At 39.5% G+C, this 27,676-nt stretch overlaps 1 protein-coding gene across 4 annotated transcripts in view; it reads right to left on the reverse strand.

The window, feature by feature from the left end:
- ERC2 (ELKS/RAB6-interacting/CAST family member 2) overlaps positions 1–27,676 on the reverse strand; it is a 962,898-nt gene that overhangs the window by 560,614 nt on the left and 374,608 nt on the right. The gene's annotated exons all lie outside the window — the stretch shown is intronic.

Below are 27,676 nucleotides of genomic sequence, written 5' to 3' on the forward strand. Positions count from 1 at the left end.
AACTGAAAGGCCAAACATGGCAACCTGGGTCCCTTTAATCAACATCTGCTTAACAGTTTGCCTCTTTGCACCAGCCAGCAAAGGGAATGTGATACAGCCTCCCTGCTATAAAGCCGGGATAGGCCAAGCGAACAACCTGAGCTTATGCATTCTAGATGAGATGGCAGTGTTCCCTGATGGGGAGGGCAGACATAAGGAGAAAAGACAGGCATCAGTTGCTGTCAAGTTTCAGAGATTTTCTCTCCCAGCAGAACAGCAAATAAAGCAAGTTATTCTCCTCCCTTCCAAGAAGTGATATCACTTTTTTCAGACAATAAAACTCATGGAAAGTGAAATGGTTTGATTATCTTTAGCACCAGTAAATTTTATTGTAATCCGTGGCCAAATATATTTATGTCTGGTTCTAATATGCAACCTTAGCTTCTATTATTCAGAGAAAATTTGAAGACATTAAAAGACATTAGTCATCAAGTCCGCCCCAAAGAGCTCAAGCAGTACTTTTCTACTAGAACATCCTGTGTAATAGGCGAGACGGACAGACTGCCGAGGTACGGGATGCTGGCTTCCAAATCTGCCACTATCTGGAGGCCCATTAGCCCCATTACTAGCACAACCCAGCTGCAGAGACTCTCCTTATTTTTGTTGAATTCATTCTATCTCTACCTCTTGGCCCACCCTGGTCTGAGCATTTTCTACCTGCACTTGTCCCTCTGTTTTGAGGGTTGCCCTCTTGTGGTTGCTACTATCTGCCCACATTTCAACAACAATAACAACAGGGGTGGATCGAGATTTTGTGGGGCCTGAATTGAGTGGGAGTGGGGAAAGCTCATTAAAGAAATACAGGAATATCTTAGTTTTGCAAATTAAAAAAACGTAACATGAGAATACACTCCCAGTGCTTTGGAAGACACCTGCAAAAGGGAGGGGACACAAACTTGAGCATAACTAGGTTCCCAATAAATTCATCTCTGTTAAGTAACAACTAATGCTTATTGAGCAATGTCCAGAAAACCCTCGGATCATCCTGCCTTGCCAGGCAACACCTTAACTACTTGCCATGTGACAATCTTTCCTTCACCTGGAGACAAATACTTTTAAAAACCTGTCCTTAGATGACACAAGGTTAGTCTGTTCCATTCCTAGGATATAACTTACACTGATTCCCATAAGGGGAGGGAAGGAAGACATGAAACGTCATTGGGTCTCTATAGCTTTCTCAAAGTCATAAGGATGTTTGCATGCTTGCTACAACTTGGTGATGTTTCTCCTGAAAAACAGGAGAAACCTACTTCTCAATGCCCCAAATAAGAAAGGAAGAGTTACAACTCAGTGGCCTCACTGTCAACCATCTCAGACATAAGAGAAAGATACAAATGAACAATACTGACCGGGTCTCCTAGCACTGCCCAGACTTTGAAGAAACTCACACAAAAGGGCATCAACCTTCAAGAGCTGAGAAATCACTGTTGGTAATAATTGGTCATTACTTACTATCATCCCATTAGAAAATAGAAAGGACCATGTGGAAAGTACTCTCTGGTGTTGGTCTCACAGAGCTCTCAATCCTGCACTCACTGTCTTATAAAAAGAATTAATCAATATAGTAAGAGTTTGGCAAGAATAAAGGTATCTACCCTGATCATTTGGTTAGAAATGCTCCTCAAAAAAGGATTCATTAGGAGCCAGGCACTCTGCCAGGCCCTTTTCACACATTCTCTCTTGAATCCTTACAACTTCTCTATGAGGTGGGTACTACGATCATGTTTATCACAAAGATTAGAGAAACTGAGGCTGAGAGCAGCTAAAGAACTGGTCTAAGCCACAGAGTCAAAATAACAGAAGCCAAAATTTAATTCCAGGTGTTTTCTGCTTCCCATTGTTCCAATGAAATGTTTTTTATTTCTCATCTGTTCCTCCTTCCTCCAACACAAACACATATCGTAAACAATGGCTATTAAATCTTAACTTTAAAAAAATTTCTAATTTTTTATATTTTAAGTTCAATTCTGGTAAACCACACACCACATAAAATTTACCATCTTAACCATTATTAAGTGTACATTTCAGTGGCATTAAGCACATTTGCTTTATTGTGTGAACATCACCACTATCCATCCACAGAACTCTTTTCATCTTGAAAAACTAAAACTCTGTACCTATTAAACAATAACTCTCACCTTAACACTTTTTGGTTGTTTTTTTTTTTCTTTTAATTTGTCAGCATCAGGACCCACAGTGCCTCAGCACATCTTGGCCTTACTTCAGAACTGCTGGATTCTTCTCAATTGCAAAGCCTATGGCAAGACCTCAGCTGACTGGGTAGGCTTCTGACTTACCTATGTGATTCTTCAGCGTCTCTCTGATATGCCTAAAATACAGCACCAAAGGAACTTCCCAGAACCTTGTCTTCTTCTGTTAAATTGGAATAAGATCAGTACGTACCTGTCATGAGGGTGTCATGAAGATTAAATGATATATTCATTCAATATAATCCACAAATATTAATTCAGCTCCTATTACCTGGCAAAGGCTGATCTGTGCACTTGGGCTACATGAGTACACAAAACACACAAAAATCCCTGCCACTGTGGAACTTAGATCCAGCAAAGCAACATAATTAGTAAGTAAATGATAGAGTGTATTGAAAGGTGAAATATTATGGGGAAAAAAAGAACAAATAGAGCAAGATAAGGAGGATAAAGACTGCTGGAGTGGGGGGCAAGCAGGATGCACTACTTGCATGAGGTGTTCAGGGAGGGTTTCATTGAGAAGGTGACAGTAGAGGAAAGACTTGGAGGTGGTGAGGAAGTTACCTTTATAACATGTAAAGTATCTAACACCCAGCACAGAGGAGCTCAGTAAATATTAGCTGCTATTATGAAATAAAATAATAATCACAATGATGATAACAATCATAAATATCTTCTTGATCTTGCCCCAGGAGGTCTGATAAAGCTACAGAAGTGAAAAATAAAATTAAAAATTTATTACTTTTCTTTGCATTATGTTCACACTAAATTTTTCTCTAAATAACTGATTTCTAGTTAGCGGGTATACTCATAGAGATGTAATCAATATGATTTTCAGACAAGCTCTTGTAAAACAAATCATCAATTCAGATTACAAATTTCTGTATTAAAATATCCTATACTTTATAATCCTTCAGTTATAATTCCCAATATCCAAACATACTCTAAAGTAGTGACTATCTGGAAACCCATCCTGAACCTACACCTCTCCTTCACATTTAAAGAGACACATACCCTGACAAGGAATGTATACAGACCCGTGACCGGTGTCCGTAATTGTTGTGACCCATGGGCTTACTTCAAGGACTGGCTCTTGCAAAAGTTGTGAAGCTGAAAAAATTTTACCTTCAGATTTATGACTTTGTTAATGCTGACCCTACCACTCTCCAGGTACCTGGTATCCAGTATCTCCCCCACCAACTCTGCCATCACCCCTAATTACCTCTCTGGACTGGCAAAGACCCTCTGCCCTTTGACCTGATGTGATGGTAAATTTTGTATGTCAATTTGGTTGAGCCACAATGCCCAGATAGTTGGTCAAACATTATTCAGAATGTTGCTGTGAGGGTGTTTTTGGATGAGATTTACATTTAAATCAGTGGTCTTTGGGTAGAGCAGATTGCCCTCCATAAAGTGGGTTGGACATCATGCAATCAACTGAAGGCCTGAATTGAACAAATGACTGATCTCCCCCAAGTAAGAGAGAATTCTCCAGCAGACTGCCTTCGAACTTCACCTTTTAAATCAGTTCTTTCTGGTTCAACAGAATACTGCCTTAGACTCAAAACTGCAACTTTATCCTGAGTCTCCAGCCTGCCACCTCCTTCATCGGATTTTGGATTCATAAGCCTCCACGATCACATGAGGTAATTCCTTAAAATAAATCTTTCTCTAAATTTATAAATAGAAAGGTGTGTGTGTGTGTGTGTGTGTGTGTGTGTGTGTGTGTGTGTGTGTGTGTGTGTGTGTGTGTGTGTGTGTGTGTGTATGTTTTTACCCATTCAATTGGATCTGTTTCTCTGGAGAATCCTAAGTAATGCACTTGGTCTTTACTTCACCACCGCAGACACTTTGGTCTGGGGCCTTCCTACTCTTCTCTGGCCAAAGGCCAGTAAAGGGATCATGGAAAGGCAGAAAGTTACAAAACTTCTTGGGCTAAGGAGATTAGTGACTTTGGACAATTTCCTTTAGCTCTCTAGGCCTCAAATTCCCCATGTGAAAAATGAGATGCTTTCCAGCTTAGAGACTCTCATTTTAGTTCCCATATTTGCCCAGAAGTCCTTTCTGAACAACTTAGGAGAGCTGGACTTATTCTCTGTATTTAGGTCTTTTATCCCAAATCATACCCTACTGTGCTGCATCACAATTCTCTCTCTTTAGTCTTGTAGGTAAAAACTGTGCTTCAGTAAAAACTATTGTTTAGATCATACTCTTTCAGGTTATCTGATTTCTAGTCTTTCATTTTCTTTGAGCTATTTTGCAACTTGGTAAATTGTAGACAACTTATAGCAAAGAAAATAATTTTCACCTATAATCATACAAATTCTGACCTGTCCAGTAGAGGTTACATTGACTTCTCTCTCCACTTGGGGAAAAACAGTTTTGCACCCATTTGCATATTCATTTCAATATTTCTGATCTATAAATATTTCTGACCTCGAGATTCTCTATCCAGTTCTAATATCTGCCTGGTTCTTTCATCGATTAATGAGTTAAGTAAAATCTTGAACACATATTCACTTTATATCTATATCAGAGTCATGATATTACCAATTTTTGAAAATTGTCTTTGAATGGGTCCTGTCTCCTCTGCTACCAAGAACATCTTAAGTATATTTAGGATGTTTGCTGAATGAATAAACAAACGAATGAATGAACTAACAAATGAACATACTTTTTCCCCATGAGCACATAGTGATACTATACGCATAAAGAGTGGTTAAGAGTAAAAATCAGACTACCTCATTTCGTAACCTATTACTATACATACCATCTTCATTACCTACAGTAATTCTCTATATCTCACTTTCCCCATCCACAAAATTAAGAGAGAAAACCCCCTCAGGTATTGCCACTAGGATTAAAAGAAATAATCCATGAAAAAAAGGCTCAACACTGTGCATGGCAGCCTTGTAAGTATTCAATAAATTGTACCTGTTATCATCATTTTAAAACACGCTGACCATCTGGACAATTGTACACATTCTGTCTCTCTACTAGCAGCCCCCAGAGTGCCCCATACCCAACAGGTACTTCATAAAGGCTAATGACAGTGGTGGACCACAACAGTACCAAAACCTCCTGGCCTGCCAAGCTTAATAAAGTGTGTTTTCCATTCTTCCAGACCACTGCTGGAGATGCTACAGCCTGACCTTCTATTGATCCCAACATCGTCCCAGTGGACATTGTTCCATTGTAATTTATTACAACAGCCAAATTGAATCCACATGACAGTGCTCTGAGCCAATTCTCATTGAGGTTCTCCCTATCCCCTGCCATCACCCCCACAGCCCCCAAAGATTTGTGGAGGCACTGAATTAGATGATTTACTCAATTCCAGATATTAAAGCTATTGAATTCCTTTCTTTAATCTTGCACGTCCACCTAGAAAACGATAAAGATGGCCTGGCATGATTTGTTCTGTACTCTCGTAAATTTATTATTAACGTGGAGTCAGTAACCTTCTCTTGCCTGCTCAGTTCTTCCCAGCCATGGTCTTTATCTTGAGGAATTCAAGTTGCTTGTTGCTACTGACATCTCCCATATTCCTCAAGCCTTTATTCTCAGTTAGAAAGAGCCAAGTCCAGAAATATAGTTCTCTGGCTGCAGGCATTATTGCACATAAATAACAACAGGACTGAGCAGATTCTACATGCAAGGTTGCCAAAAGATGTCTGAACAAATTAGCACCTCCCATGTACTGTAAGGCAATTTCAATAGCGGAAATCGATGTTTTTAATTTTTCCTCCAATTCAACACAAGGATGGTGTATCAGGCCCTTTCTCTGTCACAGCTCATTGCTTCTGTAAGCATTTGGACAATATTTTCTACGTTTTTCTTCTCTCCATGGACTAGACTAATCTGTGCTGACACTCCAATTGGGAGACTTATCTAACCGAACTAGTTTGTCAACTACCATAACACTTAGCACACTCTGCAACTTTCCGTATCCTTGATGGTAGAGATGCTACAGAAGGAGGGAAGGGACTTTACAGGATAAATTATTCAAAGAAAAAAACATTTCGCTTAAAATTCTAAGTGAAGGTCTTGTGGGGCACTGATGTTAAAAAATATATAAACCACACAGAAATGTACAACAAATGTTTGAACTTTAAACAAAAATAAAATACCAAACTAAAGACACAATTACAGTCCCTTTAAAAACTGTTTCCAAGAGTTCAGATTTAAACATGACAAACAACGTATATTTCCTTATGACAACTGCCATGTTTACCAAAGATTTCAGTTGAAGTTATTGTAAGAACAATATATAAATCACCTTGGATGCCTAACTAAGTTCTGTATCTATGACATTCAACCAACTGTTATAAAAATATCAAAAAGAAGGTTTAAAATAAGGTAGAGGAAAATGAGCTGATATGCACATGGGTAAAAACTTGCATTACTGTGACCAACTGAAATTAGCAAATAAATGCTTAATGTTATTTATAGAACTTTTTTATATTATAAACCATAACTCTGAATTTTCCTTAAGATTCAATATTTATTTTGTTCATTGCATTATGTAATAAAAATGGATAAATATTTGATATAGATGCAAGAGATAACTTTCTTTAAATTTTTTAATTTAATTTTATATTTTATACAGCAGGTTCTTATTAGTCATCAGTTTTATACACATCAGTGTACACATGTCAATCCCAATCACCCAATTCAGCACACCACCATCCCCACCCCCCTGCCACTTTCCCCACTTGGTATCCATACGTTTGTTCTCTACATCTGTGTCTCAACTTCTGCCCTGCAAACGGGTTCATCTGTACCATTTTTCTAGGTTCCACATACATGCTTTAATATACGATATTTGTTTTTTGTCTTTCTGACTTACTTCACTCTGTATGACAGTCTCTAGATCCATCCATGTCTCAACAAATGACTCAATTTTGTTCCTTTTTATGGCTGAGTAATATTCCATTGTATATATGTACCACAACTTCTTTATCCATTCGTCTGTCGATGGGCATTTAGGTTGCTTCCATGATCTGGCTATTGTAAATAGTGCTGCAATGAACATTGGGGTGCATGTGTCTTCTTGAATTATGGTTTCCTCTGGGTATATGCCCAGTTGTGGGATTGCTGGATCATATGGTAATTCTATTTTTAGTTTTCTAAGGAACCTCCATACTGTTCTCCATAGTGGCTATATCAATTTACATTCCCACCAACAGTGCAAGAGGGATCCCTTTTCTCCACACCCTCTCCAGCATTTGTTGTTTGTAGATTTTCTGATGATGCCCATTCTAACTGGGGTGAGGTGATACCTCATTGTAGTTTTGATTTGCATTTCTCTAATAATTAGTGATGCTGAGCAGCTTGTCATGTGCCTCTTGGCCATCTGTATGTCTTCTTTGGAGAAATGTCTATTTAGGTCTTCTGCCCATTTTTGGATTGGGTTGTTTGTTTCTTTAATACTGAGCTGCATGAGCTGTTTATATATTTTGGAGATTAAGCCTTTGTCTGTTGATTCGTTTGCAAATATTTTCTCCCATTCTGAGAGTTGTCTTTTTGTCTTGTTTATGGTTTCCTTTGCTGTGCAAAAGCTTTGAAGTTTCATTAGGTCCCATTTGTTTAGTTTTGTTTTTATTTCCATTACTCTAGGAGGTGGATCAAAAAAGATCTTGCTGTGATTTATGTCAAAGAGTGTTCTTCCTATGTTTTCCTCTAAGAGTTTTATAGTGTACGGTCTTACATTTAGGTCTTCATTCCATTTTGAGTTTATTTTTGTGTATGGTGTTAAGGAGTGTTCTAATTTCATTTTTTACATGTATCTGTCCAGTTTTCCCAGCACCACTTATTGAAGAGACTGTCTTTTCTTCATTGTATATCCTTGCCTCCTTTGTCATAGATTAGTTGACCATAGGTGCGTGGGTTTATCTCTGGGTTTTCTATCTTGTTCCATTGATCTATGTTTCTGTTCTTGTGCCAGGACCATATTGTCTTGATTACTGTAGCTTTGTAGTATAGTCCGAAGTCAGGGAGTCTGATTCCTCCAGCTCCGTTTTTTCCCCTCAAGACTGCTTTGGCTATTCGGGGTCTTTTGTGTCTCCATACAAATTTTAAGATTTTTTGTTCTAGTTCCAAAAAAATGCCATTGGTAATGTGATAGGGATTGCATTGAATCTGTAGATTGCTTTGGGTAGTATAGTCATTTTCACAATATTGATTCTTCCAATCCAAGAACATGGTATATCTCTCCATCTGTTGGTATCATCTTTAATTTCTTTCATCAGTGTCTTATAGTTTTCTGCATACAGGTCTTTTGTCTCCTTAGGTAGGTTTATACCTAGGTATTTTATTCTTTTTGTTGCAATGGTAAATGGGAGTGTTTCCATAATTTCTCTTTCAGATTCCTCATCATTAGTGTATAGGAATGCAAGAGATTTCTGTGCATTAATTTTGTATCCTACAACTTTACCAAATTCATTGATTAGCTCTAGTAGTTTTCTGGTGGCATTTTTAGGATTCTCTATGTATAGTATCATGTCATCTGCAAACAGTGACAGTTTTACTTCTTCTTTTCCAATTTGTATTCCTTTTATTTCTTTTTCTCCTCTGTTTGCCGTGGCTAGGACTTCCAAAACTATGTTGAATAATAGTGGGGATAGTGGACATCCTTGTCTTGTTCCTGATATTACAGGAAATGTGTTCAGTTTTTCACCATTGAGAATGATGTTTGCTGTGGGTCTGTCGTATATGGCCTTTATTATGTTGAGGTAGATTCCCTCTATGTCCACTTTCTGGAGAGTTTTTATCATAAAAGGGTGTTGAATTTTGTCAAAAGCTTTTTCTGCATCTATTGAGATGATCATATGGTTTTTCTTCTTCAATTTGTTAATATGGTGTATCACATTGATTGATTTGCGTATATTGAAGAATCCTTGCATCCCTGGGATAAATCCCACGTGATCATGGTGTATGATCCTTTTAATGTGTTGTTGGATTCTGTTTGCTAGTATTTTGTTGAGGATTTTTGCATCTATAATCATGAGTGATACTGGTCTGAAATTTTCTTTTTTTGTAGTATCTTTGTCTGGTTTTGGTATCAGGGTAATGGTGGCCACATAGAATGAGTTTAGGAGTGTTCCTTCTTCTGCAATTTTTTGGAAGAGTTTGAGAAGGATGGGTGTTAGCTCTTCTCTAAATGTTTGATAGAATTCACCTGTGGAGCCATCTGGTCCTGGACTTTTGTTTGTTGGAAGATTTTTAGTCATAGTCTCAATTTCATTCCTTGTGATTGGTCTGTTCATATTTTCTATTTCTTCCTGGTTCAGTCTTGGAAGGTTATACCTTTCTAAGAATTTGTCCATTTCTTCCAGGTTGTCCAATTTATTGGCATAGAGTTGCTCGTAGTAGTCTCTTAGGAGGCTTTGTATTTCTGCGGTGTCTGTTGTAACTTCTCCTTTTTCATTTCTGATTTTATTGATTTGAGTCCTCTTCCTCTTTCTCTTGATGAGTCTGGCTAATGGCTTATCAATTTTGTTTATCTTCTCAAAGAACCAGCTTTTAGTTTTATTATCTTTGCTATTGTTTTCTTTGTTTCTATTTCATTTATTTCTGCTCTGATCTTTATGATTTCTTTCCTTCTGCTAACTTTGGGTTTTGTTTGTTCTTCTTTCTCTAGTTCCTTTAGGTGTAACGTTAGATTGTTTATTTGAGATTTTTCGTGTTTCTTGAGGTAGGCTTGTATAGCTATAAACTTCCCTCTTAGAACTGCTTTTGCTGCATCCCAGAGGTTTTGGATCATCGTGTTTTCATTGTCATTTGTCTCTAGGTATTTTTTGATTTCCTCTTTGATTTCTTCAGTGATCTCTTGGTTATTTAGTAACGTATTGTTTAGCCTCCCTGTGTTTGTGTTTTCTACATTTTTTCCCCCTGTAATTCATTTCTAATCTCATAGCATTCTGGTCAGAAAAGATACTTGATATGATTTCAATTTTCTTAAATTTACTGAGGCTTGATTTGTGACCCAAGATGTTATCTATCCGGGAGAATGTTCTGTGCACACTTGAGAAGAAAGTGTAACCTGCTGTTTTTGGATGGAATGTCCTATAAATATCAATTAAATCTATCTGGTCTATTGTGTCATTTAAAGCTTCTGTTTCCTTATTTATTTTCATTTTGGATGATCTGTCCATTGGTGTAAGTGAGGTGTTAAAGTCCCCCACTATTATTGTGTTACTGTCGATTTCCTCTTTTATAGCTGTTAGCAGTTGTCTTATGTATTGAGGTGCTCCTATGTTGGGTGCATATATATTCATAATTGTTATATCTTCTTCTTGGATTGATCCCTTGATCATTATGTAGTGTCCTTCCTTGTCTCTTGTAACAGTCTTTATTTTAAAGTCTATTTTATCTGATATGAGTACTGCTACTCCAGCTTTCTTTTGATTTCCATTTGCATGGAATATCTTTTTCCATCCCCTCACTTTCAGTCTATATGTGTTCCTAGGTCTGAAGTGGGTTTCTTGGAGACAGCATATATATGGGTCTTGTTTTTGTATCCATTCAGCAAGCCTGCATCTTTTGGTTGGAGCATTTAATCCATTCACGTTTAAGGTAATTATCGATATGTATGTTCCTATGACCATTTTCTTAATTCTTTTGGGTTTGTTTTTGTAGATCATTTTCTTCTCTTGTGTTTCCATTTAGAGAAGTTCCTTTAGCATTTGTTGTAGAGCTGGTTTGGTGGTGCTGAATTCTCTTAGCTTTTGCTTGTCTGTAAAGCTTTTGATTTCTCCATCGAATCTGAATGAGATCCTTGCCGGGTAGAGTAATCTTGGTTGTAGGTTCTTCCCCTTCATCACTTTAAGTATATCATGCCACTCCCTTCTGGCTTGTAGAGTTTCTGCTGAGAAATCAGCTGATAACCTTATGCGAGTTCCCTAGTGTGTTATTTGTTGTTCTTCCCTTGCTGCTTTCAATAATTTTTCTTTGTCTTTAATTTTTGCCAATTTGATTAGTATGTGTCTCAGCGTGTTTCTCCTTGGGTTTATCCTGGATGGGACTCGCTGCACTTCCTGGACTTGGGTGGCTATTTCTTTTCCCATGTTAGGGAAGTTTTCACCTATAATCTCTTCAAATATTTTCTTGGGTCCTTTCTCTCTCTCTTCTCCTTCTGGGACCCCTATAATGAGAATGTTGTTGCATTTAATGTTGTCCCAGAGGTCTCTTAGGCTGTCTTCATTTCTTTTCATTCTTTTTTCTTTATTCTGTTCCACAGCAGTGAATTCCACCATTCTGTCTTCCAGGTCACTTATCTGTTCTTCTGCCTCAGTTATTGTGCTATTGATTCCTTCTAGTGTAGTTTTCATTTCACTTATTGTATTGTTCATCTTTGTTTGTTCTTTAATTCTCCTAGGTCTTTGTTAAACATTTCTTGCATCTTCTCAATCTTTGCCTACATTCTTTTTCCAAGGTCCTGGATCATCTTCACTATCATTATTCTGAATTCTTTTTCTGGAAGGTTGCCTATCTCCACTTCATTTAGTTGTTTTTCTGGGGTTTTATCTTGTTCCTTCATCTGGTATATAGCCCTCTGCCTTTTCATCTTGTCTTTCTGTGAATGTGACTTTTGTTCCACAGGCTGCAGGATTGTAGTTCTTCTTGCTTCTGCTGTCTGCCCTCTGGTGGATGAGGCTATCTAAGAGGCTTGTGTAAGTTTCCTGATGGGAGGGACTGGTGGTGGGTAGAGCTGGCTGTTGCTCTGGTGGGCAGAGCTCAGTAAAACTTTAATCTGCTTGACTGTTGATGGGTGGGGCTGGGTTCCCTCCCTGTTGGTTGTTTGGCCTGAGGCAACCCAACACTGGAGCCTACCTGGGCTCTTTGGTGGGGCTAATGACAGACTCTGGGAGGGCTCATGCCAAGGATTACTTCCCAGAACTTCTGCTGCCAGTGTCCTTGTCCCCACAGTGAGCCACAGACATCCCCCGCCTCTGCAGGAGACCCTCCAACACTAGCAGGTAGGTCTGGTTCAGCCTCTCCTGGGATCACTGCTCCTTCCCCTGGGTCCCGATGCACACACCACTTTGTGTGTGCCCTCCAAGAGTGGAATCCCTGTTTCCCCCAGTCCTGTCGAAGTCCTGAAGTCAAATCCCACTAGCCTTCAAAGTCTGATTCTCTAGGAATTCCTCCTCCTGTTGCCGGACCCCCAGGTTGGGAAGCCTGACGTGGGACTCAGAACCTTCACTCCAGTGGGTGGACTTCTGTGGTATAAGTGTTCTCCAGTCTGTGAGTCACTCACCCAGCAGTTATGGGATTTGATTTTACTGTGATTGCACCCCTCCTACCGTCTCATTGTGGCTTCTCCTTTGTCTTTGGATGTGGGGTATCTGTTTTGGTGAGTTCCAGTGTCTTCCTGTTGATGACTGTCCAACAGCTAGTTGTGATTCTGGTGTTCTCACAAGAGGGAGTGAGAACACATCCTTCTACTCTGCCATATTGGTTCCTCCCCTCAGGAGATACCATTTTTAAAAACCTAATTCAATTTTTAATAAAAATCTATTTTTATTTCTTAAAGACAGAGATATAATATGGTACTTATATGTTATCTAGTTATTTTTAGATAAAGTAGTACTATGCCTTTAGAAATAAAACATAAACAGGATAAATAATAGACAATAAAAGGACTCATTCCAATTTAGGCTTCAAAGCAAACTACACACCTCTGCACACTTCAGGATCTGGTGTGAGCTTTCTGTGGGGATCTGGCGCTCATCAAACCAAGCTTACATGTTTAAAAGACTTAGCCAATACTTGCAGGACATCTGGTCCTGTCCAAAATGTCCATAAGACATTTGGTCCATGCCAAAACATCCTTGATATTTGGTCGTATTTGGTCCTATAGAAAATATCCATAAAAACATTTGGTCCATGCCAAAATGTCCTTGATATTTGGTCATATTTGGTCCTGTCCAAAATATCCATAAAGACATTTGGACCATGCCAAAAGGTCCTTAAAATTTGGTCCTACCCAAAATGTCCATGAGCATATTAGGTCCATGCCAAATGGTTTTGGACAGGACCAAATATCAAGGACCTTTTGGCGTGCACTAAATGTCTACTGGACATTTTGGACAGACCAAATGTCTGCTAACCTGCCAATTACCATATATATTACACACCCCTGGGGTGAAAGAAACAACTGTGATACCTGCTGGCCATTCTCCAAACCAGTGCTTACTATGAATGATAGAAAGTTGAGGTAGATTACACAAACTCACCCCTTGCCATTTGCAACAACATGGATGGACTTGGAGGGTATTGTGCTAAGTGAAGTAACTCAGAAAAAGACAAATGCTGTACGAGATCCTTTATATGTGGAATCTAAAAAATAAGACAAGCTAGTGAATATAACAAAAAAGAAACAGACTCACAGATATAAAGCACAAAACTAGTGGTTACCAGTGGGAAGAGGGAACGGGGAGGGGCAATCCGAAGGTAGGGGATTAAGAGTTACAAACTATTATGTATAAAATAAACTAAAAAGATATATTGTACAACACAGGGAATACAGCCAATTTTTAATAATAGCTATAAATGGAGTATAACATTTAAAAATTGTGAATCACAATATTGTACACCTATACCTTAAATAATACTATTCATCAACTATACTTCATTTAAAAAAATAATAATGATAGAAGGTCCTTTCTTCTCAACCTAAACACAAAAAAGTGCTGGTTTGTTCTCTTTCTAAAAGCAATTTAAGGTCATCATTTCAACGCAATACATCACATCAGATGCACGCACGCATGCACCACCACCACCGCCCCCCCGCCATCTCACTGCCCTTCAGGGACCTTTCCACTAGTTCATCACTAAAATGGTTTCCCCTATCTGACCTCCAATATAATTTTGCTAGTTTAGCATCAAAGCTCTGAATTCTGGTCTTAACTCTGACTTGAGCTCACCTGAGGTTATGTATCTGACTTCTGGCTCTTAGAACCCTCACCTCCTCAACAGGCTGAATCAGACCAGGCTGCTTCTCAAGTCTTCTTCAGTGCTAACATTCTATACTGTCACAACTCTGGCTTCAGGGCAACCTCAGGGACAAAGAAAAACACTTGTGTGGCTATGATACAGATGTTTCATAAATAATAGGCATTATCTTTAGAAGTTTTATCTTTAGAATGAACTATTGATAAAGGCTATAGCATGGATGAATTTCAAATGCGTTATGCCACGTGAAAGAAGTCAGATGCAAAAGGCTATATGCTGTATACTTCTATTTCTGTGACATTCTGGAAAAGGCAAAACTATCAGCATGGGGAACAAACTGGTGGTTGCCAGGGATTGGGTGCTGAGAAGAAGGGCTGACTACAGAGAGGGCAGCACAAGGGAGGTTTTGAGGTGACACAAGTGTCCTGTATCATGAGTGTGAAGGTAGTTATACAACTCTATGCTTTTGTCAAAATCCACAGAACTGTAACACAAAGAGTGAATTTTACTGTATGTAAATTTAAAAATCAATTTTAAGTAATCCTTACAAAGTAATTCAGTTTTCTTTCCAAGCTCTTTGAAAGAGTTGATGGATCCAACATTTAAATTCTGATTTTTAATATAAAATAATAATTACCTGTGCAGCAGCAGTAATGGGCACCTTGTGCATTCAACAGTACTCCTTTGAACACCTACTACTATGTTGAGAAGAACTGAGACGGAAAGTCAGCTCATCCTCATTCTAAAGATAGGGAAAATGAGGCAGAGAAATTGTAAGTAACTTGCCTAAGGTTAAAATGTCCTTAAGGTGAGATTCAAAGCCAGGCTTGACACAGTCCATGCTCTTAAAAAATTAATTTTGCTGATGCGTGCATATATGTATATGTGTGTAAAAAAATTTTAAAAACAAAAATAGGGTCACATGGTGGTGAGGGTGTGAGAAAACAGGCATTCTCATTTTCCGTACATATGTATTGTAGACAGTTTATTTCACTTAGCAAAATAATGTGAATCTTTCCATGTCATTAAATATTCTTCTATAATGTCATTTCTATGGGCTGAATTTCTATGTAGAAATATACCATCATTTATTTATTTACTCCTCCACTTTATAATATTTTCACTCTTCAGGTAAAATTTTTTTTAAATTAAAGAACCATGCTATGAACAAGGCTGTGACTAAATCTATGCCTACTTCCTTAATTTTTTCTTAGAATGAATTCCTAGGTGAAGAATCAGTAGATGAAGCAGCTTTGGTCTACTACCCCCATATTTGTCTTTCCCCCAGCTACCTGACACTTTATACCTGCCTCTATTTCTTTTCAAAGACCCCTCCCCTGCAAGCTCTAATGAAAAGTGTTGGTAACACAGAACGGCAGCAAAGAATCTTTGCCTCTACTCCTACCTTCCCATCTGACCGCCCTTGTCTATGCCTCCAGCTGGTTCACAAGTTCACAAACATTCATAAATTGGAGAAAGCCTCAGTGTATGTATGTGCTACCCTTTATAGCCTTTTATAAGTCAAAGTGCCACATGCAACCTAAAGAATTTAACTTCATATTTCAATACTAAAGAAATATTCCCACCCCAAGTCAATCAGTGCTATTCATTCGAGCATCCTATTTGCTTAGCTTTGCTTCATTCGGACTTTACTCACAAAAAAGCTACAGAATGCAACAGAAACTTGGGAAGAACTCATCCTTGGAAGCAAGTGACTTACTTTCCATTGCACCAACAGGAATGTCTGAGGCAAATAGTAAATAAAGCCCCCAAAAGAAGTATACCTTGTTCAGCTCTATTAAATATTTGGAGTATATTTTTTAAAATTCTCAAACTTGCCATGAAGGTTGTTATATGTTAGAATTGCCTTTAGGCTATAATAACTTGTGATCTACCCCAGAGCTTAGCAAACTATAGCCCATGGGCCAAATCTGATCCACTGCCTGTTTTGTAAATAATGTTTTATTGGAACACAGCCATTCCTATTTGTTTACTCATCCTGAATCTCACCAGAACTTTGGAGAGATTTGTTTATTCATGCCATTACATTTCAACTTTCCAACTAACACTTATTAAGCACCGACAAGGTGCCAAGCACTGTGCTTGTTACTAGGGATAAGAAGATGAGTAAGACCCAGTGGCTTCCTCGGCTGAGCTCAGGATTTAATGGGGAAACAAACACATAATATCATACTGTAAGAAATCTCAGTTATGCAACCTGAAGTAATACAACCTGAGAAGTGTAATAAAGGTTCATTGCTATGCATACATTTTGAAATCATGCAAATCCCCCTCAAATTATAAAAATTCATCAAAACTTCCATGGTTTCTAAACTGAGCAAAGGCACAGGAAACTGCTTTCATTACAGTTACAAGCGATACCGCTTTAGTGAGCCAACACCCCTTGTAAGTATCCTGTGAACTCCACTACTCTCCACTTGCCTCTGGATTTCTGTGAGAGGTTTATTACTACTGAACAGTTATATTAATATGCACTTGTATCAGTTTTCTATTGCTGTGCAACAAAATACCACTAATCCAGTGGCTTAAAATTACATCCATCTATCAGCTCACAATTCTGTAGGTCAGATTTCCAGCACAGTGTGGCTGGGGTCCCTATTCAGGGTATCCTGAGGATGAAATCGGGGTGTTGGTCAGAATGAATATTTGTCTGGAGGCTCTAGAGGGAAGAAAAACACTTCCAATCTTACTCTTGTTATTGGTAAAATTCAATTTCCTGTGGTCATAGGACTGAGGTACTTGCTTCCTGGCTGTTGTCACTGGGAGTCACTTTCAGCTCCAGGGGTTGTCGCATTCCATGCCATGTGGTCCCCTCCATCTTCAAATCAACAGTGGAGAACTTCTCATGCAGCGAATCTCTCTCCTATTTTGAATCTGTGACTTCCCTGACTCTGACCTTAGAATCCAGGTTTAAAGGGCTCATATGATTAGGTCAAGCTTACCCAGATAATCTCTTTCTTAAAGTCATCTGTGCCATATAACATAATCTATGTTAAATCCATCACATTCACAGTCCTGGGCATTATTCAAGGAATATATACTGGAGAGGTGGGAAATCTTGGGGGCCATCTTAGAATTCTACCTACCATAGCACTTTTGTTAAAATTATAAATTACTTTTATAAACTAATTATATTATCCAAGGGCCGAGTACATGTTGGTGCTATTTTTTTCTTTTTTTTAGATAAATTGATCAGATTTTTTTTTAATTAATTAATTTATTTATTTTTGGCTGCCTTGGGTCTTCGTCGCTGCGTGCGGACTTTCTCTAGTTGCAGCGAGCAGGGGCTACTCTTCGTTGCGGTGTGTGGGCTTCTCACAGCAGTGGCTTCTCTTGTTGCGGATCACGAGCTCTAGGCACACAGGCTTCAGTAGTTGTGGCGTGTGGGCTCAGTAGTTGTGGTGCGCAGGCTTAGTAGCTGTGGCTTGAGAGCTCCAGAGAGCAGGCTCAGTAGTTGTGGTGCACGAGGGCTTAGTTGCTCCGCGGCATGTGGGATCTTCCCAGACCAGGGCTCAAACCCGTGTCCCCTGCATTGGCAAGTGGATTCTTAACCACTGCGCCACCAGGGAAGTCCCCATGTCGCTGCTATTGCTGGTTCTCATAAACCAGCAATCTTAAAAGGATGTAAGTGTGATATAATGCTATGCTGAAGACCCCAAACTGCCATATACCCTGTGCCATTAGTTTAGAATTCAACTTCTGGGAAAACAGTCTGTTTAAAGCAGCTATATCTTTTAGTTTGCAAAAGGTATAGTATAATCAAGTAAGGATAAAGGGGGAAAAAATGGCAACAAGACTGCAATATCAGAACAATATTAAGGTGCCCCTTTCCCACAATAACTGTGGAGTTATGTGCCCCAAGAATGCATCACTTCTAATTTACATTTAGCCTTATGGGAAACTTAAGACACATATTATAAAAGTTTTGAATTATGGACTTCTCTGTACAATATAACATGATAAATGCTAATATAGATATGTGTAAACTCTTCACAGCAAGGTAGAATCCATTGTCAAACACAGGATAAGTAAAAAAGACAGACAGAAAATGTTCCTTCCCACATACCTAAGGTTGATTTAAATTAAATGGCTTGGGGAGTATGTGGGAGGAAAAATGGAACCATCTCCAGACTGAAATCTGTAAAAGCTCAAACACCTCTAATTCCATACCACAAAACAACAACAGCTGGCAGCTGAGACTGACAAATGTGTCAAGATGCCTGTACCCATTAGGGTAGCAGCCACAGTCAGGGCACTCTGGGCATTTTTATTTTAAATCTTCAGGGGTTTTGCAGGTAATTACAAACAAACTTTTAAAAAATCCATCATGCTGAAATTGAGTACAGAATATAAGGTCTTAACCCAGAAGCAAATATTTATTTAAAAGAGAATTTGCCTCCCCTGGCTCAGGATCAGCTCTCTCATTGAATAAGAATCAGTTCTCAGTACGATCTGGCCCTGAACTGCATTTTGAAATAACACAGATAATCACTATTGCCACTAGCAAGTCATAAGGGATTGGAAGAGAACATTCATAATATGGAAGTCAAAATGACTCTCAAAGCTAATTATAAAATATATTTGATTTCTAGAAGACGTAAAGAATAGAAAAACTTCTCTGAAATTTGTTTCCTAAATGGGGCAGGGGAGTGTGGTCCATCTATATTAAATTACTTCTAATTCCACCAAATGCACTGTGCTGCCTCTTCCAGCCAAACCTTTGCAAATACTATTTTTGCCACTTTGACTGGACAACACTTCCTACTCCCTCAGATCCCGGTTTAGTCATCAACTTTTCCAGAAGTCCTCCTTGACCATCCTATTCCCCACAATAGGTGAGGTGGCCCTCCTACATGCACCATGTACCTGGTTGGCATAGCACATATCACACTTTGCCCTGCAATTGCCTGTTCAGTGGTCTTTTCCATGAGTGTGAGCTCCCAAAGGACAGAAACTATACCTTCTCCAATAGCCTCTGTGTCCCCCAGTGCCTGCAGAGCATCCAGACCATTACAGATGCTGAATACGTATTGCTGGATGACTGAATGGTAGGAAGGAAGGGAAGGCAAACTGGCCAGAATAGGGCAATGATGCCCCAGGCCTCAGCTATTACAGGGGAATGGAGAGAAGAAAAAGGAAAAGTGTATCAGAGCCCAGGCTCTGTCACTAATTAGTTCTTTGACCCTAAACAAGTCACTTCATCTCTGAGAACCTCTGTGTCCCGAGTGGGAAAATAAAAAGGTTGGACTAGGAGGGTTCATCAAGTCTCTTCCAGATTTATGTTCTCTCATATCTTTCTGTCTTCCGGACTGCCCATGCTTTATCAGCATAACCATTTTAACATGTCTTTTAAAGTCAAATAATATTCAGTTGGGTTCAATAGAGTGAGGGGGTAGAAAGATGCAGCTAATTGAGTACAGTGCCTATAGATGCTGACTGAATGCATGAATAAATGAGCAGGCTTCCTAAATCTCTTTAATTGCTCCATCAGAAGGTAAATTTTTTAGCTTTGGTTCTTTTGATAATAAAATGTCATTTCATCAGTGTCATCTCTAAGAGAAAGGCAACCTCAAATCCCTTAGGAAAAAAGCAATTGCACAATGGAGGAGGCTGGTGAATTCATTGCTTATCAAAGAAGCTAAGGCTTACCAAGGAAGCCACAATCTCTACTCAAGAGACACAAAGTGACCTTTGAAATATCACTTCATTGGGGCAAAATGATCAGTAGGATCAACTGGTTAAAATCAAGCTGTTTCTTCCCTAGGCCATTGCTAACATTGGGCAAATAATTCCAGATAAGAGTAGCATCCATGAATGCTTGATTGTTTGTCCTGTGGAATTTAATTTGCCCTAGGACCCTTGACATCAACCACATGCCATAATAAAGACACAATGTATTAAATGATGCCAGAGTAAAGATGCTTTTGCTTAGACCCAATGACATACTGCTACCTTACAAACATAGACTACACACAGAGAATTTATTATACTATAATATAATAAGTTAGCTTTTTCCAATATTTTCTACTGAAGAAGGCAGTTTCAAAAGAAAACGGGCAAATCACAAACACTAACCTAGACAATACATTTTTTAGTTGCAAATATTTAAGCAACTTAGGTTAACCTACGATCAGTCAACATGAACAAATGATGGTACCTTATCCCAAATGACTAGACAAAATATATGAAAAATGCATTAAATGTGACTATAGAAATCGTATTTTCAGCCCAAATGGCTGCTAAAATAAAGTGCATTTTTTGTCAGAAAAAAAAAATTAGTCTTAAAGGTATTTTCCAGATGACTGAAATGCTGGCATTTAGCTAAAAAATTTAAACTGGGTGATAACTGATAGGTGACTCATCTCTATTCTGTCTAAATCAGATGTTTTATTTCTATCATATATTCCCTATACTGAAGTTTGACCACCACCTCTCTCCAAGTTAGTTGATTTGATCAGTATGGTCAGATCAGTTTTAATAATTCTAAAAATTTTAATACTTCACGAGTGCTATATACATACTCTTTATAGATTACTTAATATATGTGAAAATTATAAAAGAGAAAGTAATATTAATAGTTCAATCATACACACACCCACCCACCCACCCAAGACGTTTACCTCTGTAAACTGCCTATAATCATGCCAGAAAAAAGGTGTAGCTAAAAACGTTACAGAGAAATGTCTGTTATACTAAGTAAAAATCACTTTAAGGAATACTATCTCAAGGCAGGGAGCAGAGAGATCCAAGATGAGAAGGGTGGTCCATACACAGGAAGAAAAGGACCCCAATAGACCAGGGTTAGGTCTGGATAGTAATTTGTTTCGGCAGAGGCCAAGGGGCTGTCTCTTGTGCATTGGAGGATGTTTAGCAGCACCCCTGTACTCTACCCACCAGACGCCTGCAGCAGTCCTCCAGCTGTGGCAACCAAAACTACCTCCAGACATTGCCAACTGTTCCTCGGGAGGTTGGGGCTTGTAAAGTGTACCCCAGTTGAGAACCACTGCCTGAGACTCACAGCCACCTCGGTTGTGGCTCCACCCCTGAGTGCCAGCCCAGTTCTTGGCTTCAGATGTAGAGTGAGCTTGACTACACGGAGGTCTGACCTTGGGTGAACAGCTCCCTGCAAAATGGAATGGCTTCCCAGAGCACTTCCTCTCGGACTAAGGGAGGAGTCTACTGAATCACGAGTTCATCTGCCACTAGTCCAGGAAAGATGCTCAGACGTCTCAAATCATCTTTTGAGGTCTCAGTCCTTAAAGCCAACAACCAAAACAAAGTGAAACTACTAAGAGAGCAAAAATGGTGCAATCCTTTGAAAAGGAAGCTGCAAAACAGTCCAATGGCTTAGAATGGTACGTGAAGAATCTCATGGAGGAAAATATAAACATAAACTGAAGGTCATCACAATCTTTCTTTTTTCTAAATACAGACTAACATAAACTTTTAAAAATCCAGATCTGATGTCGTACTTTTTAATTTAACTGTTTTCCTATTTTTCATCACATTATTTAGTAGCTGCATCTCTGCCAGTTTGGTATTAAAAACAGGCATCCTTGTGTATCGATCTCAGGTAAATTGCTCAGACTATAGTTTAGCTAATCCCTAAAAGTTAATGATCCCACTTGTCTCATGAGGGAAGCAGAACCATAAATAGAAAAACACCAGAATAGTGTGGTGGTTAAGAATAGCTCTATCACCTCCCTGCCATGGGACTCTGGGCAAGTCACTCTCTAAACCACAGTCTCCCATTTTAAAAATAGCGATTATGATTGTACCTACATGCCGTTAGGTTTGTTATAAGGACTCGACCTAAGAATGCAAAGCCCTTAGCACAGTGTCTGGTATATAGTAAGGATTCAATCAATAGTAGATTATCCTTTTGTTATAAAAATTATCATTTGCATGGTCATAATTGGAAATTACCATGGATAATCAGCAATTTCATTGTATCACTCTCATAAAATGCCATGACTCTAACAATCCAGTAAGTTAGAAGTGAGAACTGGAGGAAGAAGCATTCTCTTTGGGGAACAAAGCAGTATTTTCTATAAATGCCACATTTTCTTTTTATTAAAAGGGAAAACTAAAGAAGAGTGGCTAAGCTCCCTTACTCAAGGTTTCATCCATTTTTACCTTCCCAGGGTAATGGAACAGAGGCTGGAGGTGTTAGATGCAGGTGCAGCAATAATCATTTCCTTATCTGTGCTTTATTACTCATAGGATGGTTCCATCTTGCAGCCTACACAGAACACACTGTTCTGGGAACAACAAGTGGGTCTGACATTTCACTGGGGCAAATGACTCTTCTCACAGCAAACAATATTCTTGAGCCAGGAGTGGATCTCAAAGTGATTTCTCTTCTCCCAAGTTCTCATTCATTCAGAATTTACTGACATAATTTATTCATCAAATGCATACTGACTGAGGACCATCACCTGCCAAGAATTTTGCAAGGAGCTGGAGGTATCTTGATAATGATGACGGCTGGGGCACTCAAGGAGCTTAGCCCTGGAAGGAAGCCAACATTCATTAACGGGGTGCATAACTTCAAAGTGAGCCAAGAAATGGTTATCTAAGAGTGTAAAACCTCTCCCAGCCTGCAGTGTCAGCAAAGACTTCCCTAAGTGACACAAGAACTGAGTGGAAAGCTCAGATGTAAAGCTTGGAACCACATTTCCCAGATTCCTTTTAGGTAGGGTCTGGTTAGATCCTGCTAATAAGAGGCATTTGTGTGAACTCTGGAGCTCTGTCCCAGGACTCTGAATCTTGACCAACAGCATGATGTAAGGGTGTGGGGCGGGGGAGCGGGAGAGGGGTGAGGGCAGCCATCAGCAGAGAAGACACTTGACCAGACACTCCGGGTTACAAGGTCAGGGAACTGTCTGCTTTCTCTTGGTCTCCTAGAGCTGTCCTGGTTCTTGATCATCCCTAATCTGGTTCTACCAGCCAGATACTGGAGCTCTGGATATTCCTGCAGTAAATTTCCTTTTGCTTAAGGTAGCCAGAATTAGCTTCTGCTCTTTACATCCATCAAGTGGTTTGTTTCTGGTAACATGCCACATTATACAAGTCTACCTTCCCAACCAGACTGTCAGCTTCTTGAGGACTGGAGAATGTCTTATTTCTCTTTAAACCTCCAGGGCCTACAGTAGTGACTGACTGACACGTAGGAAATACTAGTAAATGCAAAATGAATATGATTTTTCACATGTTTAAAAAATTAGGAGGTTTGCCAATAATAAATATAAAAGTCCAACTGGATGTTTAACACTGAGAAAGAGCTCAGTTGAGTCAAAAAGCCCTCCATACCTTACGTCAATTTTACACTCACGTGGAAATCTCTACGTTCCCTAGCCATCTTCTCAAATTTAACTTTTTAATATAAACTTCATGAAGCAATGCAGTATGCTAATAACCACACTCCTGTAGCATTCTTTCCTCTATTGTCATTCAGAACTTTCACCATCATACCTCCAAATGGGTAGAATAAAACTGCTAAAGGGGCAGGTCCATATATACCATTCCCAGGAGCCAACTACACTCCCCTCTCCCTGCCCTTTCCAACCCACGGGGCAATCTATGAAGCTCAGTAGGCAGCTAGTGAACTTGGCGTACAGAGAAATCACCATCTGTTTTTCTACCCCTAATAAATAAAGTACCTCTGCTCTATAAATTCACATTGCTTGTGGGACTGAGACCTAGAATGAAAATGGAGATCGAATTTTTGTCCAATTTAATGGCTTTAAAAAAAATTTCTTGGGTAGTAAGTTTATGCTGCAAGAATCTATGAGCTACATAACAGTCTGAATTTGATCTGGTTCAAATAATGCTACCATGTTCTAAAATCCCAGGCATTATACACTTTCCAAATGTACAATGTCATCAAGGTTTTATGACATTTACTACAAAAACTCAATAGTCAGGTAGCACTTCATCAGTGGAAGCTTGAATTCAGGTATGGGAACAGAATGCTACGGCTGTAGCATGAAAACTGTGCTGCTTCTCTGACTTCAGTATCATAGCCACACAGGGATAATCCACTATACAATCTTCATACATGCACCTTTTTGACCCCTACTAAAAGAATTCCATTTCTTGGAATTATGGAGTAGAGCCAGAAACATGGTAGTAGGACCAAATCCATTCTCGATGACTTTTGTTCTCCTACACAAGTTTGATCAGAGATATTATGCCACCTGGGATTCTCTGTTTATTCAATTTCACTTCCTTCCTCAAGTAACAAAATGCTTAGAGCATTATGCCCGTGTCTGCTGCCCAGACATGTGACCTGTGCACATGGCTTATGGAGTACACAAGACTTCTGAGACCCAAGGCTCTGAAGGCAAAGCTGACAGATATGAGGTGCAAGCCTAGCTTGGCCAGGTTAAACATGGCTAGGGAAGCAGCATACCCAGTTCTGCTGGCATCAAAACACAGTGCTGGTTGCCAAAGAGTCTACAAGAAAGAAATATTAAGTAACACTGCACCTCTGACATTGACATGAGTTTATTATTCTTCCATGCCAACACACCCTAGTCCAAAGCTTATGCTGTCCCAGTCCAGGCCTGCCCTAAAACAGCCAATTATGCTGAATGTGGTCAAAACTCTAAGGAGTCCCCAGTCCCAAAGACAGTGTTTCATTAGCCCGTCAGCTTCTGCATTATTTCCACATTCTGAAGTAGTAGTTTCTGAATTGTGTGCATCACTTCTTTAGGAATTATTTCTCTTTCACACTGCAGGTATAATAGCACTCCTGCCCCATCACTATGTTGCCAGTGGTTTTATATCCTCCGCCAAATGTATTGGTAAACACTCAGTGAAAAAAAAAAAACTTGAAGCTAAACAACCTCTCCAAATATACATGAAATATTCCCAAATCCATTATCAGCGTGGCTTAAATAAGTGGGATCGTGATCCTGTTGCTCAAAGGAGCCATAATACACAACTGGCTTTGTTCTAGAATTCCCAAACTGATTCCCAAACCTTTGAATCTGGCTGTGAGGGAAAGTTTAAAATTTTGCAAAATACTCACACCAGCAAAAGTGGTCAACTGTCACTTCTGCATTGAAAGGACTTCCCAGGGACTTCCCTGGTGGCGCAGTGGATAAGACTCTGCTCTCCCAATGCAGGGGGGCCTGGGTTTAATCCCTGGTCAAGGAACTAGATCCCACATGCATGCTGCAACTAAGAGTTCGCATGCCACAACTAAGGAGCTCATGTGTCGCAATTAAGGAGCCCTGAAGCCACAACTAAGGAGCCTGCCTGCTGCAACTAAGACCTGGAGCAACCAAATAAATAAATAAATATTTTTTTTAAAAAAGAAAAAAGATAAAAAGAAAGTGCCGTCCCAAAATCTTTACTGAGAAAATTGTTGCCATTTATTCCTCAAGAATGAAGGAGCTTAGACTGGATAAACAAAAAGGTCCTACTGTATAGCACAATCTCCTGGGATAAACCATGATGGAAAAGAATATTTTAAAAAAAGAATGTCTCTATGTGTATAACTGAGTAACTATGCTGTACAGCAGAGATTGGCACACCACCGTAAATCAACTATACTTCAATTAAAAAAAAAAAGAAAGAACGAGAGAGCTTAGTCTCAACTCCTGGTTGTGCAACTGTGATGTTCTTACTTGATTTGCTCTTGCACCTGGTGTCATCATAAACTTGAGGGCCAAAGGAAAAGGAGGCTTATTCTCTTAATTTGCAATAATCATTTTATTCTATACTCCCAAAGACATAAACTTGTATCTAGGTTGTTTGACCTTGGGTAAGCCTACCATAAGCCTCAGCATCGCTGGGGTTAATAACTGTGCTTGCCTCACAGGGTTATATGGTCAAAAGTAAGTAAATAGTGCACGTAATAACCATAGCAGAGTATCTAGCATACAGTGTTCAACATAAGTTAAGTTCAATAAATGCCAGCTTTTGGTATCATTTGCTGGTGGTGATTCTTCTTTTGAATCCTTAGTATATGCTCCAAGAACTGCCACTGTAACTATTTCTCTGTTAGTCCCACCTGCCCTAGACAGTCCTTTGATTCAAAGGGTCCTCAGTCATCTCTTCCCAGCCCTCTTCTAATCACCTGTATCAATTAGCTGGAGCTGTAATGGTGACCAGGGCCTTGTCTGTAAAATCTTAACAGAAATGAATTAATAATATGATCTGGGCTTCCCTGGTGGCGCAGTGGTTGAGAATCTGCCTGCCAGTGCGGGGGATACGGGTTCAAGCCCTGGTCTGGGAAGATCCCACATGCCGCGGAGCGGCTGGGCCCGTGGGCCACAACTGCTGAGCCTGCGCGTCTGGAGCCTGTGCTCCGCAACGAGAGAGGCCGCGATAGTGAGAGGCCCGCGCACCGCGATGAGGAGTGGCCCCCGCTTGCCACAACTAGAGAAAGCCCTCTCACAGAAACTAAGACCCAACACAGCAAAAATAAATTAAATAAATAAATAAATAAATAAATAAATAAATTTATTAAAAAATAATAATAATAATAATATGATCTATCAGACCACCAATATCCTGTGAGGATGGAAGCCACTGAGGATGGGGACACGGCTTCATGGGCGTGCAACCTGTGTAGGGTCACAGGGCCCCAGACTCAGAAGAGCCCCATGCTTGGTTTAATGCTTTGCTTTACCATCCTGAAATTCTCAATAAAGTCTGAGCAAGGGGTCCCACATTTTCATTTTGCACTGGGCCCCACAAATTAGGTACCTGGTTGTGACTGGAGAGGTTTGGTCAGTGTGATAAGAATTATATTATGTTTTAAAAGAATTACTCCAGCTTGTGTTAAGAACAGCCTGTAGTAAAGGTAAGAGTTGAAGCAGGAAAAACAGGTAGGATGCTGTCAATATAAACAAGGTGAGAGGTGATGGTGGCAAATGACACCAAGAGGAGGGCCGGTTAGATTCCATTTGCCTGCAGCTGCAGCACTGGTGCCCGGCAACATGCCTGTCTACGGCAGTGTCCTGGCCAGCCAGCTCGTGCTTCCCCCCACTGGTTCCTGCCCAGTTTCCATGCTGCCTGCTTGTTAATCTGAGACCCCTGTGTTTCCCAACAGCTTCTTTTTATTAAAAGAGCAGGTGTTGGTTTCTCTTTTTGCCTACACTTTTCCTTAGGGAAGGCAAGGGACCCTATGGTCCCACCAAAATTGTACACAGTAGCAAATAAGAATTCTTAAAAAAAAAAAAAATCTGGGTGCTGTCCCCAAATCTCATTCCCCTACAATGGAGAAAATGAACTGCTGAAAGAAGGAAAGAAAGAAGAGCCCTAACCAGGTCAAGCATCTTCTGGGTTAAGTCACTGTATTAGAACTTATTATACATTCTCTCACTGATTCCAATTAAGTAATGGGTGTAAACATTACCCCTCTTGCACTAAAATCTGTATGGGTTTGACAGGATAAGAGCTACTAAAGTTTATGTAAATACAAAATGCATCTA

Source organism: Balaenoptera musculus, chromosome 11, assembly GCF_009873245.2.
Source record: "Balaenoptera musculus isolate JJ_BM4_2016_0621 chromosome 11, mBalMus1.pri.v3, whole genome shotgun sequence".
NCBI classification, from domain to species: Eukaryota; Metazoa; Chordata; class Mammalia; order Artiodactyla; family Balaenopteridae; genus Balaenoptera; species Balaenoptera musculus.